Source organism: Schistocerca nitens, chromosome 4 (assembly GCF_023898315.1).
Source record: "Schistocerca nitens isolate TAMUIC-IGC-003100 chromosome 4, iqSchNite1.1, whole genome shotgun sequence".
In the NCBI taxonomy this organism is placed as follows: Eukaryota; Metazoa; Arthropoda; class Insecta; order Orthoptera; family Acrididae; genus Schistocerca; species Schistocerca nitens.
In genome coordinates this window covers 672,742,608-672,756,021 of record NC_064617.1, presented here as the reverse complement: position 1 = coordinate 672,756,021, position 13,414 = coordinate 672,742,608, and positions in this window count along the sequence as shown.

The following is a 13,414-nucleotide window of genomic DNA, read 5'->3' as shown; positions in this document are numbered from 1 at the left end:
CCACTTTGAATACTTTTTATTTCAACCCAGCTTGATTACTTTTTATTTCCTGAAAAATAAATTGGGTATGAATAACCAACATAGAGATGGAAACAGGAAGTTTAAAATTTTACAATCAAAGTTTGTAAATGTTCATTGTGTCCTCTTCTTGCCACTTGGCTAACATTTAAGCGGTAACCGAACTCGATTTACGTACAAAGAATTGTCTCTACCGTTGCTGCGTTCAACATGGCTGTGGTAAGGTTCTGCAGGGCGACCAGCATCGTTGGTAGAAATGGAATTTGAATTGCCTCTTTTACTAAACTCCACGACGAAAGCCACATGGGTTGAGATCAGGAGATCTTATTGGCCAGAGCGTTAAGTCTTCTTTTTCCGTGTGAGCTGGCCACTGTTGAGAAAGTGATGTATTCAAAAATGCTCGGACAAAGTTTCTTTTCAAAGTAAGAATACCGCATCTTTAACATCAAGCCGACACTAGATGAGTCACTGAAGACAGGTTTAGGATTTGGCTGCCATGGTTGTCAAAAAATCTGCCATCGATGAGCAACGGACGGGCTACTCCCCAGTCGGACACTGTCACTTGACCGGTTACTGTGCGAATAAGAAAACATTACAAACATTGGTGCATCGTGCGAGAGTATTATCAGACGACGACAACCTGCCCCACGAACTGAGCCACCTACGCACGGTTTTCAGGAATAACGGCTATCAAGTGAAAGAAGTGATTTCAGGAAAATATCAGAATAAGACCACCGACGAAGAGCACGAAAAGAAACTTGCTTTGCTGCCATTCTGTGGCTGTGTGTCGGTCAAGATAAGCCGCCTGTTGAAAAGACACAAGATCAAATCAATCTTCAGGCCTCCAACGAAAATCCGTCAATTACTGAGACCAGTTAAAGACGCAGTAGGTCTCAGAACACCTGGAGTCTACGAAATACCTTGTGAGTGTGGCCAGAAGTACATCGGACAAACAGTGCTCACTGTGGAACAACACAGAAAAGAACATGAGAGGTATTATCGCCTACGCTATCCAGAGAAATCTGCGTTAGCTGAGCATGTGTTAGAAAAAGGTCACCACATAAAATTTGACGATACCTCTGTCGTGGCACGCACTAACGGCTTCTGGGACAGTTTAATGAAGGAAGCTATTGAAATAAAAATTACCGCAAACACCCTGAATAGAGACGGTGGATTGCAGCTCAGCGCTGCGCGGGATCCAGCGATCGCGCGGTTGAAGAGGGCACATCGAACGCCGACTCAAAACATGCCCATATATGGCAATGTCACGGGCACCAGTGACGTCACAGCCGACCAGTGACGTCACAGCCGGCAGCTAGCGTATATAAGGGCGCACCAACAGCCCACTGGCAGTCTAACACTTGACAATGGCCAAGGAGTGCTTGGCCGAAAGCTCGTGTAGTTTTAAGCAATTGACGCGGTTGGAAACCCGAGGACATTTTATTCAATTTTTCTCCAATTTCCTTTGTAGTGTCTTCCTTAACCCACCCCAGAGCTGATGTGTTCCTGCAATGAGGAGTTGAGCCACTCCTTTTCCACTATTAGAACCGGTACGTTCTCTGGTCGACGGAATGTTCTTCTCCGAAAAACTATGCGTGACTAGTCTCACTGACTCTGGCGTCCTGTTGCGCCTTCCTTCTCGCGACAGCGGTTTCCTGCTATTTTCGGTGGTATAAAAGAAAATAAATACACAAATAAAATAAAATAATAAAAAATAAAATAACACAAAAGAAGAGAAAAACAAAGGAAAAATAAATAAATGACTCATTGCTGTTCTTTGTACCTCTATTCATTGTTCCCTACGCTGTCGGTTCCTTGGGCGTATAAATTGCAAAGCTGTTGTTTAACCGTAATCGAAATTTGCGATTACGTTTCATAAATTAGGAAACCTTTGAATCTCTGGTCTTTATTCTACTTCGCAGGAGCCCAAGTATTCTCACGACGTACTCGGACAAAAGGGAAACAAAAGACATAGCATTACCAACTGAAATCAAGAGAAACGCTTCTTTATCGAAGTACGTGCACGCTGGGTTCGCGTGGAATTACTCTTGTAGTGCACCTACGGCTCACAAATTGCTAATTTACAATCAACAAAGATGTGGGGATTGCATACTGAAAAATCGTTTTACACACTTGGTGCACGTAATATCTAGAATTAGCCAATAGGTAAGATCCAACAAACACGTCATCACCACTGTGGTGAAACGGAGTGTTACACACAACTAAATATGCATTACTAATTCAGTTGCCTTATAGTGTAAGAGTTATGAAATGAAATGATCGTGTAGCATTTTTGGACGGGAGGCCCCATCCGGGGAAGTTCGGCAGCCGAGTGCAAGTCTTATTTCAGTCGACGCCACATTGGGCGACTTGCGTGCTGGTGATAAGGATGAAATGATGATGAGGACAACACAACACCCAGTCCACGAGCGGAGAATATCTCCAATCCGGCCGGGAATCGAACCAGAGTCCGCTGCATGGGAGGCAAGCACGTTACCACTCAGCTAAGAAGGCGGACTAAGGGTTATGATCATACGTAACTTAAATTTTATCAGCATCTCAAGATATGTTTCCCTTAATAGACATTTACTAGGAGCTCATGAATATATTTGACAGTATTTTGTCTTAGTACCTTTTCTTCCTCACTAAAAAGAAAGTAATTCAGGTAAATGTACTGATTATTCCGTAACGTAGGAAGGACAATAGTGATTTACAACCAACTCCACTGCTCTCTATGTGCTTCAATTAAGACTTCTCCCTTAATTAGTTTGGGTCTTTCCACGGAGAGACGAAATTAATATCTACAAAGCTGCTGTAGGGACGCTTTACTAAGCGAATCGAATCTAATTCTGTTATGATTATGAGATTACTCTTACTGAAAGATAGGCGTAGGTGTGTGTGTGTGTGTGTGTGTGTGTGTGTGTGTGTGTGTGTGTGAAAGAGAGGGAGGGAAGAATAGGGAGAAGGAAGAGTGGGAAGGGGAGGGGGGGGAATAGAAATAATGAACACTTTTCGACAAATTACAACTGTACAGCAGATCTGGTTTCAAATTCTGATACCTGTCTCTAGGTATTATACAAGGCGCTACCAACTGAGCAAACTGACGTCGATGAATTTAGTGGCGTATTAAACGATGCCCCTAAAGAAGAATAAAATATACTTATTAGTGGCGTCAAACACTATACTATCCTGACGATATGCCGTCGGATGTAAGGTCGATAGAAATAAGCACAGATGAGTGTACAAAGAGCCATGGGAAAAAAACTGGGTGAATTGCTGTGTAGCTGAAAGCTAACTATGTATGCAGATATGTATGGAGAAAGAATTGTTTACAGACGTATATGGACATGACAGACAATAAAGTTAACTGTATTACATCGTGTGGAGTTCAACTGAAATAAAATATTATTGCGAAACATACTGATTTAAAAATATTTTGAGCCCCATAACGCATTGGCATATTGTGCAGCGTGATTGCAAGATATAAATGAATTTCAGCAGCAGAAAATTATATCTATACAAAAAATGCTTTTCATTTATTTCTCCATAGAAGCAAGATACTGTACGTGTCGGCAGAAACAGTTTACCTAATATATGGTTATTATTCAAATGCAAATCTTTATAACAATAACTGGCTAAGCCCCGCGTGGCACAGCGGTCTAGGCACTGGACCGGCATTTGGGAGGACCATATTTCAAATACTGCTCCGACCAATTGATAATAGGTTACACGTGACTTCGTTTCACAGCGATTATCTCGAATGATGCTAATTTGAAAATTCGAGACCTACACCGTCCCAAATTGAAAAAAATTACTGCTCACGTGAATAATACGCATATTTCCGCGAAATATAGCTATTTCTAGATACATATATACGAAAAATGTTTGGGATAATGAAATGGCTCCGCTGGTCAGAAACTGCGAACATACAAGAAAAGAAGCTTTTCTTGCGAGGTAATGTATCGTCCGAAGGTGAGTGCACGTACTCTTGAAGCCTCACAAAACTTTTGTTCCCTGAATATGGCTGCGTTCTCGTCAAAACAGTTTTCAGCTGGAAAGGCGTTCGCTGCGTCGCAGCTAAGCCAGCGGCAATGCCATAAAGGAACAATGGATCGTAAATTTCCGCTTGCGAGTTCGTACATTGGATCCTACGGCAGCACACATTTCTACGCAGCTTGCGTAGCCTCTTCAAGCAGTTGTGTCTTCTGCCACATCGCACTCACTTATAAATAACTCCCAATGCTTGTATTCTTGCTCTCTTCTATCTCAACATCACAAGTTATTTGCCAGTCAGACCACGAAAATGTCGTTCCACTGACAGCAGGAAATAAAAACCAAGACTTCGTAAGAATAATGATGCTGTGGTAATTAATAACAAGTCTAATATTGCTATGATTTTTCTTTAACAGTTTGGAAAATCTGTAGATAAACAAACATTTTCACGTCTCGTTGAACGTGTTCGCTGAAAAGTTGTAGGCTCCTGGTGAGAACAAATGTGGTGCTGACAGAATTTAGTTTATTTCTCTTAGCTAACGGCACACTACACCTGAATTTGCTCGAAAAGCTTTTGGTTCCACATGTTGACCGTGTATTGAGCTTATATGTCCTTGACTCACATTACATCATTGCGCATTAGGCATTTTGAGGAAATAGCTCGGGGTAACATACTACACTGCCGGAAAAAATACAAGGACTGTGTTCAGTGGCGGCAGGGTATAATACGTTCATACTGAGGAGTTGTAGAGTTAGTGATTCATTTGTCAGGGTCATCGACGATCAGATGGTGCCAGTAGGCAGAAACTGTGCTGTGTTAAGAAGTGAACAGGTTTACAACACTCATTCTCGGGTACGACCACGCCCATCGACGAGTACGTGCTCCTGTTGAACAGCTTCAGCCATTTGAAATGGTAACATTGTGGATCAGTGGGAAGTTGGACGGACGTGTCAAAGGATTGCTGTACATTTTGGGTACAGTATATCGGTGGTGTATCGCAGCTTTCAAATGTACCCTATGGAACATCCCCACACATGTAGACCATATTCTGGACGTCCGTGCGGTATAGATGCATGTCAAGATGGAGGCCTTTTATGAACAGCGGTGGCCGGTCAAACACCAGCAAGGGACACATGTTGAACCTCTTGTGTCATCGGGGACCATTGTTAACCAGCTGCTTGTAACAGGCGTGATATCGAGTCCACGTCTGGCCAACCGACCACTGACACCGCGACACCGCCAACATGGCTACTCTAGTGTTGTGGAAGAGTTGACTGGAGAATGGAATGCCACTGTATGTTTTCAGTAAAGCGAGTAGGTTATACCTGCATGCGTACACGTACAGATGTATGAAGCAGACTTGGTGAGCTACCTAGTCCAGAGTGCATTCGCCCACACAGACAGGTCCCATCCCGTGCTTCATAGCGCGTGTGTTCTTGTGGGTGGGGGCGGAGGGGACCAGTTACAACTCGCGATCACATTTGGAGTTTGGTGTTTCTGCAGGCTAAAGTAACCAGTGCCAGCTACATTGGACAGGCTGGTATCACCCTGCAACTGCCCTTTCTTCGACAGAAAGGGATCTGATTTTTCAGCAGGACAATGCACATCCACAAAGGGCTACCATGACGCAATGTGCTCTAAGTGATGTACGACAGCTGTGGCCAGCAGATCACCAGATCTCCCGCAACTGAACACGTATGGGACATGATGAAGCAGCAATTTACTCGTTCTACAAGGCCTGTATGAACCATTGCCGAATTGCAATAAAAAGCGCAAGATGCTAGTGACAATCTATCTCTGGATGCCATTTGCCACCTTTATCATCGTTTGCATGCGAGGAGACACGCCTGTCTTGCCGCCAGAGAGGAATAGACTGTGTACTGATCCGGCTGTTTGGGCCCTCTTTACTGTGATGTGTGTCTCATTTGATCTGAATCTGTTGTCAAATATTCCTACAAAGATGAGCTACCTGTCACGTCACTTGTCAATTAAATGATCTTGTCCTTGAGAGCGCTGCCTTTTCTTTCGGCAGTGTTAACTTACGTTGTCTCCAGTACTCGAATTCGTTTCAAAAGCAGTTCTGTGGTGTCACCGCCAGACACCACACTTGCTAGGTGGTAGCCTTTAAATCGGCCGCGGTCCGTTAGTATACGTCGGACCCGCGTGTCGCCACTACCAGTGATTGCAGACCGAGCGCCGCCACACGGCAGGTCTAGTGTAGAGTGACTCCCTAGCACTCGCACAGTTGTACAACCGCCTTTGCTAGCGATGGTTCACTGTCTACATACGCTCTCATTTGCAGGGACGACAGTTTAGCATAGCCTTCAGCTAAGTCATTTGCTACGACCTAGCAAGGCGCCATATTCTTCAAGAATGTATTCTGAACAGATAATATTGTGAATCATGTACCGTCAAGAGCGACGTTCATCATTAATGGATTAAAGTTAAGTATCAAACTAATTACGTCCGATTTCTGAATTCTAATTCCCTGTAATGTTCCAGACCTCACGTCAGTATAGTCCTTCCCTCCTCACGCCAGCCTGTGTGAGCTAAAACGCGTGCATTTCGGCCTCCATTAGTAACACGGTGTTGGCTCTTCTGCCAACACAACAAGTTCTTGCATCAGATATGAGACTTAACCGATGTCAGAATGCTCACGATGATTAGTGCAGTAGTGTAAATACGAAGAGCCACAGATACTGGAGATTCCCCTCCCTCTACTTCCTATGTAGAATCAACGACTTATACAGAGCAAGTAGATGTACTTCTATAAGAGAAAATTGGTGGGCAGCATATGTTGTATAATTAAGGACTAACTTTTCCGTCTGTAGCTTTTACAAATACTGCATGTTCATTTGATATATTTGCACTCATGTTTACACACATTTCATCTGTATTCGCTTGCAGTTCAATCTGAGTCGTGAGGAAACTCGTAATTTTTTTCTTGGTACGTGGTATGCAGCAAGGCTTGAACAATGTTTCTATTATTTACCTGTGAAAGTTCATACTCACTAACAATCCTCCTTTTTAAAATTTTTTTGTCGTAGGAATCTGTGTTTAAATGAATATACGAGGGGTTTTGAATCAACATTCCAGTGACCTTAGAAACACAATTCCAAAAACAAATGAGGTCATTGTGTTCGTAGAACATTCATTAATGTTTCGGTATCGTACTACATATTGCTTTACCACAGAACCAGACGAGCAGTGCATCGTTTCCCATTAACCCTAGGTCACTAAACTCAAGTAAAATTTAAGATTGCTGTTAGTACCAATTCGCGGTTGCCACCAATCCGATATTGTCAGTATAGGGTGTAAAACACGGCATTTTGCGCTTATTTTGTGTGTAGCATACCATTGGAGACGTTATAACTGAAATTAACTAGTGCATAAACCATTAATTATAACTTCCTTTGAATACAATACGGCGTAGTAAAATTTACTATGGTTTATTAACGATGTAACATTTTTCCTCCTTTAGTGTTCGAGGTTTAAGTACATCTGTAAAAACTTTTCATCCCCAACCCCAAGGACAGTATGGATATCATTTTCCCATAGGTTGTTTACTAAAATAATGAGTTATGTATATACAAAATTTGTTTGAAAATTGCTCCAGCTCTTGAGTTGTGCTTTTGTCACCTCTTTTCACTCCCATCCTCAGCTGTAGGAAACTAATATAGGTCGTTACTGAATATTTTTACGTGTCACGGCTTCTCCAACTCCTCCCCTGTGGTGGAAGGAGTACAAGGCGTTATAATTAAACTTTCGCTACTTGAGAGGGATCTCATGTAAACGAGTGATCGTAGGGTCTGAAACTTTGTGGGAACATTTGTAAGGAAACGTGGAAGAGAAATAACGAATAACCATTGAAAGAAAGATATTTTAATTTCCACATGAGAGGGCAACAGTTGTTCACTGCTTACCAATTTACGTTCCAGACTACAATCTTTGCTCAATGCGACGACCATTTGCATCTACGACAGCTTGGAACCACGCTAGAGATTGTTCGCAGCAGCTTGCGTACGATGGACCATGGCATGTGCAGCTGTCTGATACCTCGTGTACTGCTAGAAGATCGCACACTGCATCCAGCATTCTCAGACACAGCAACAGAAACTTCAATAATTTGTGGCGCAATAGGCCATCGGCCTCTCCCAAAAGTAAATCTCAAATCGCCATTTAATTCGAACTTGCAAATCATGTTCTTTAACCCCATTGCGGAAAGAGGACTTCTCTAAATTCCTTTACTGCGTCGACACTCGTGAAGAGCTGCAGCAATGTTGCTGTTGTTTTGATAAAACAGCTTTACGAGTAAATCCCTACTCACCTTGCCCAGATCCATGTTAGCTGCCTGCAGATGTAATGCGCACTGATGCTTGTGTTTCAACCTTACGCCACCGGTACAGAACTGGCGCCTAACGGCAAGTCATGACAATAACACTACTCACAACGCGAATGCTGCAGCTCACAATCTGAATATCAAGTTGGGTAGCCATCTGGTAAATAGTTTCTGTCTGCACTGACTCAAGTAGCGAAAGTCTATTTATAACCACACTGTACGCCACGGTATTTTTATACAAATAATTATACAAAATTTAGTTGAAATTTTTCAGACGTTCATGAGTTATGCTTCTATGTCGCTCCCCGCCACTACGTACGGTAGGTGGTTTTTACTCCCCGCAGCGATTCTTTCCTGATAGTAAGTGATACGTTTGTCACTCTTGGTTGAAATCCAACACGAGGTTTAGGAGATCTGGAACCTACATTCCTAATTACATACACACAATTACATACATACAATGATTTTAATAAATACATACTCGTAGGTAGACAAATATCCCAGGACAGAATAGTCTTTGTTTAACAGTATATGTTCCTCCACATATAACAGTCCAAAATCGAAGAGTCGCAAGTATGGTTGCTAACCCTGACTATCGTACAGTCCTTGCCCCTTCTAACTATTATTTGCTTTATTTTCTCGAGGATCGGTTTGCAGAGCAAATGCTACGGAAATAACAGGAGTCATAAGACGATGTTCAGTGGAGTGGTTTGTGGTCAGCTCTCCGCTCGCCCAGCTGTTAAAAGCTGGCTTTAAAAATTGGAACCACGACGTCTCCTCTAAGTAGCTCCTCACTTTTCTTCGCGAGGTTTCTGTTGCACTCATCACATCAAAGAAACTTATTTGGTGGAATTGGCTTCCGCACCCGAGTTCTTCACAAGGCAGTCACACATGTTGATTATTTGGCTCAGAGACACACAAGATTTCGCGTTCTTATTATAAATGCAGATTTGTCTCAAGGCATCAACTACAAACCAGCGTAAATTTATACAAAAAAGTCTTCGACATGCTAAAGAGAATCTGGGGACGGCTAATAAAAATACCTGATGTATGAATTAAACGGAATTGAAGTGTTTCCCAAATGAGAAGCACACTGAAAATGTTCGAAGAAGCAACCATAAACGACTGATACAGACGGGGACATATTGTTTGATGTAATTCTTACCAGCGACATTCTTCGTCAAATGCATATGAATTTCTTAAGTTCCCTTATAGCATGTGTCCCCAACCTCTTTTGGCTTACCGGCTCATTTTTGAAGAAAAAAAATCAGTCTCCGCTTCTCGGAAAAAACACCGATTCCCGATCTAGAAACCAACCATCTAGCCAATAGTTTATCATCTTTATTTATTTCTAGTTCATTTTCTAAAACTGTGATTCGTTGTCGCTCCCCTTAGGTGAATACTATACTGATTTTAGAAATTACTTGAATATATAATCTAGGTAAAATGCTGTACCGTTCAAAAATTGATTAAAAGTTAGATATTATTAAAAAGTGGTACAATATTATTAGTGAGAGTGCTAGGAAAAGTGTAATGATGCTGATTGTTTGATATTTGGTGGCATATTCATCACTATATTCCCAATATTCTTAAGGACATCCTTATATCCCTCTGTGAGTCCTTTAATTTTCATATTCTTGAAAAATACTAGAATTTTGTCCCTATTTGTTTCCACAGAAGTTAAGATTTGGAAACTGATAGAAGAGTTTGTGAACAAAATTTGGTTTGTAACAAGCATCGCAGAAATATTTGCCCTTGCTTTGGTCAAAGTAAAGTCACATGCTTATTTCTGTAGATTCGTTTCATTATATTTACTATATAGTTCATTTATATTCATTATGTAATTAAGTTACATAAGATATATCATCTGAAATTATATAAATTCCTTCTTAACGAATAATAATTATTTACAAAAAAACACGTTATGGTTCAGCAAAATATTCGTTAAATATTTTTAGGTAGATACCGTTTACTAGTCAACGAACTTCTATGTGCAGTAATAAACGACTGAAACTTTGTCATTTTTATCCCAAAATTTTCAAAACAATTTAAAATTAAGAATGTTGTTTCTAATTTTAACTTCTGCAAGTATATACCGCAGTGAACAACGAAAGTGATTACTTACGTACTTTGCAACTAAATGTTGCCTGTTAATTATATAGCCCACAATGACTACATTTGGTACGGTCTTTTTGAAATATGAAATGTATTCATGGTATGGACTTACCATTGCTAAAGCACCATCGGTAGTAACAGACAAGCTATAATCCACAGGAACAATTTTTCGTTTAAAATACTGCTACATTACGTCAGAAACGTAAGATTTTCCTTGAGTATCCGATTCTGAATTTCTTGCGAGTAATAGTTCTTTGAAATGTGTTTTCGCGTTACATTACACGAATGTATGCTATGGCAGTAAATGTCGTAAAGGTTTCGAGAAATCTCTCTGGAAAATCCAGCACAAAGGAAATGTCGTGTTTAAGGAGGCTGCAACACTGCGGCGGACGCCTGTGGCTATTGGCCAGGAGGACGGCGTTCGTGAAAGTGACAGGCATTGTGTAAAAATTCATAGCTGCCTAGGACTGATTTTTTTCTGCACTTTACGCTACAATGCGTCATTTTTCACTCTTGGCAAGCATATTTAGTTACAGATTTTCTTACACGCTAACGAAATGGCTACGCTAATTCCTATACTAGCTCACAGATGGCTGCACTTGCTTTCTTTGAGTTTATTCGAATTGTCTCTGGCCTACTTTTCAGTAGTGGAGGCGACTCTTCGCGACTTTGCCAACTAATGTGGTTTGTTTCTACTTTTCAGTAGTGGAGGCGACTCTTCGCGACTTTGCCAACTAATGTGGTTTGTTTTATCTCTGCTTTCTCAATAAAACTATATCATTTAAGATCAGTCGTGTTCCGATGAACAGTCTCTAAAGACAGGTAGGACACAGTCCTATGGGCTTAAAAAACACCGTTATTCAGTGAAAAAAAGCTTAAAACTGTAGGTTTTAAAAACGTATAACATTAGTATGACATTATTAATTGAATAAACGCGAACGAAAAGAGCGTAGATCGTGCCCGCTGTGTCAACTGATTGTACAATAAATTTGTGGAAGCTATTTTTAGCAGAAAACCAGTTAGCAGTTAGTGTCCATATTTGTCCGCACCAAGATTGGGCGGATATTGAAACTCGACCGCCATGTAATAAAAGTTTTTAGAATTTTTATATTATTAGTTTGTGCTGCAGTGCCACAGGATGAATTAATTTCAATCGAAGATATGTGCGCGGCGCCGATTATTACAAAAGCATTTTGAAAAATCGTTCAGAACTCTGAACAAGCATCGTGTAGACGACGGCAACTACGACGAATTTGACAGTAAAATCGACATGGCAGTCCGCGGCTGTAAACAAGCGGCAGTCCATGAGGAACAGAATTATTACATGTAAAAGTGGTACGTGATGTGCTTTATTCATATTAGTTGATACTTCCATGTTGAACGCAAAAAATGGTAGCTCTATCTAAAATTTCAATTTCTCGTTAATGTCAACTTTCTCAGAAAGTGCACAAATATATAGTGATAACTGCCAAAAACAGAGCTGCTAGTAGTAGTAATGCATGCAGTAATCTAAGGATGATTTGGAAAACTGCGACTCAGATGTTGTTGTTGTGGTCTTCAGTCCTGAGACTGGTTTGATGCAGCTCTCCGTGCTACTCTATCCTGTGCAAGCTTCTTCATCTCCCAGGAACTAGTGCAAGCTACAGCCTTCTGAATCTGCTTAGTGTATTCATCTCTTGGTCTCCTTCTACGATTTTTACCCTCCACGCTGCCCTCCAATGTTAAATTTGTGATACCTCCATGCCTCAGAACATGTCCTACCAACGGGTCCCTTCTTCTTGTCAAGTTGTGCCACAAACTCCTCCCCAATTCTATTCAATACATCCTCGTTAGTTATGTGATCTACCCACCTAACCTTCAGCATTCTTCTGTAGCACCACATTTCGAAAGCTTCTATTCTCTTCTTGTCCAAACTATTTACCGTCCATGTTTCACTTCCATACATGGCTACACTCCATACAAATACTTTCAGAAACAACTTCCTGTCACTTAAATCTATACTCGATGTTAACAAATTTCTCTTCTTCAGAAACACTTTCCTTGCCATTGCCAGTCTACTGTCAAAAGCATTTTTATCCTCTCTACTTCGAACATCATCAGTTATTTTGCTCCCCAAGTAGCAAAACTCCTGTACTACTTTAAGTATCTCATTTCCTAATCTAATTCCCTCAGCATCACCCGACTTAATTCGACTACATTCCATTATCCTCGTTTTGCTTTTGTTTATGTTCATCCTATATCCTCCTTTTAAGACACTGTTCATTCCGTTCAACTGCTCTTCAAAGTCCTTTGCTGTCTCTGACAGAAATACAATGTCATCGGCGAACTTTAAAGTTTTTATTTCTTCTCCATGGATTTTAATACCTACTCCGAATTTTTCTTTTGTTTCCTTTACTGCTTGCTCAATATACAGATTGAACAACATCGGTGAGAGGCTATAACCCTGTCTCACTCCCTTTCCAACCACTGCTTCCCTTTCACGCCCCTCGACTCTTATAACTGCCATCTGGTTTCTGTACAAATTGTAAATAGCCTTTCGCTCCCTGTATTTTACCCCTGCCACCTTTAGAATTTGAAAGAAAGTATTCCATTCAACACTGGCAAAAGCTTTCTCTAAGTCTACAAATACTAGAAACGTAGGTTTGCCTTTCCTTAATCTTTCTTCTAAGATAAGTCGTAAGGTCAGTATTGCCTCACATGTTCCAATATTTCTACGGAATCCAAAGTGATCTTCCCCAACGTCGACATCTACCAGTTTTTCTATTCGTCTGTAAAGAATTCGCGTTAGTATTTTGCAGCTGTGACTTATTAAACTGATAGTTCGGTAATTTTCACATCTGTCAACACCTGCTTTCTTTTGGATTTGAATTATTATATTCTTCTTGAAGTATGAGGGTATTTCGCCTGTCTCATACATCTTGCTCACCAGATGGTAGAGTTTTGCCAGG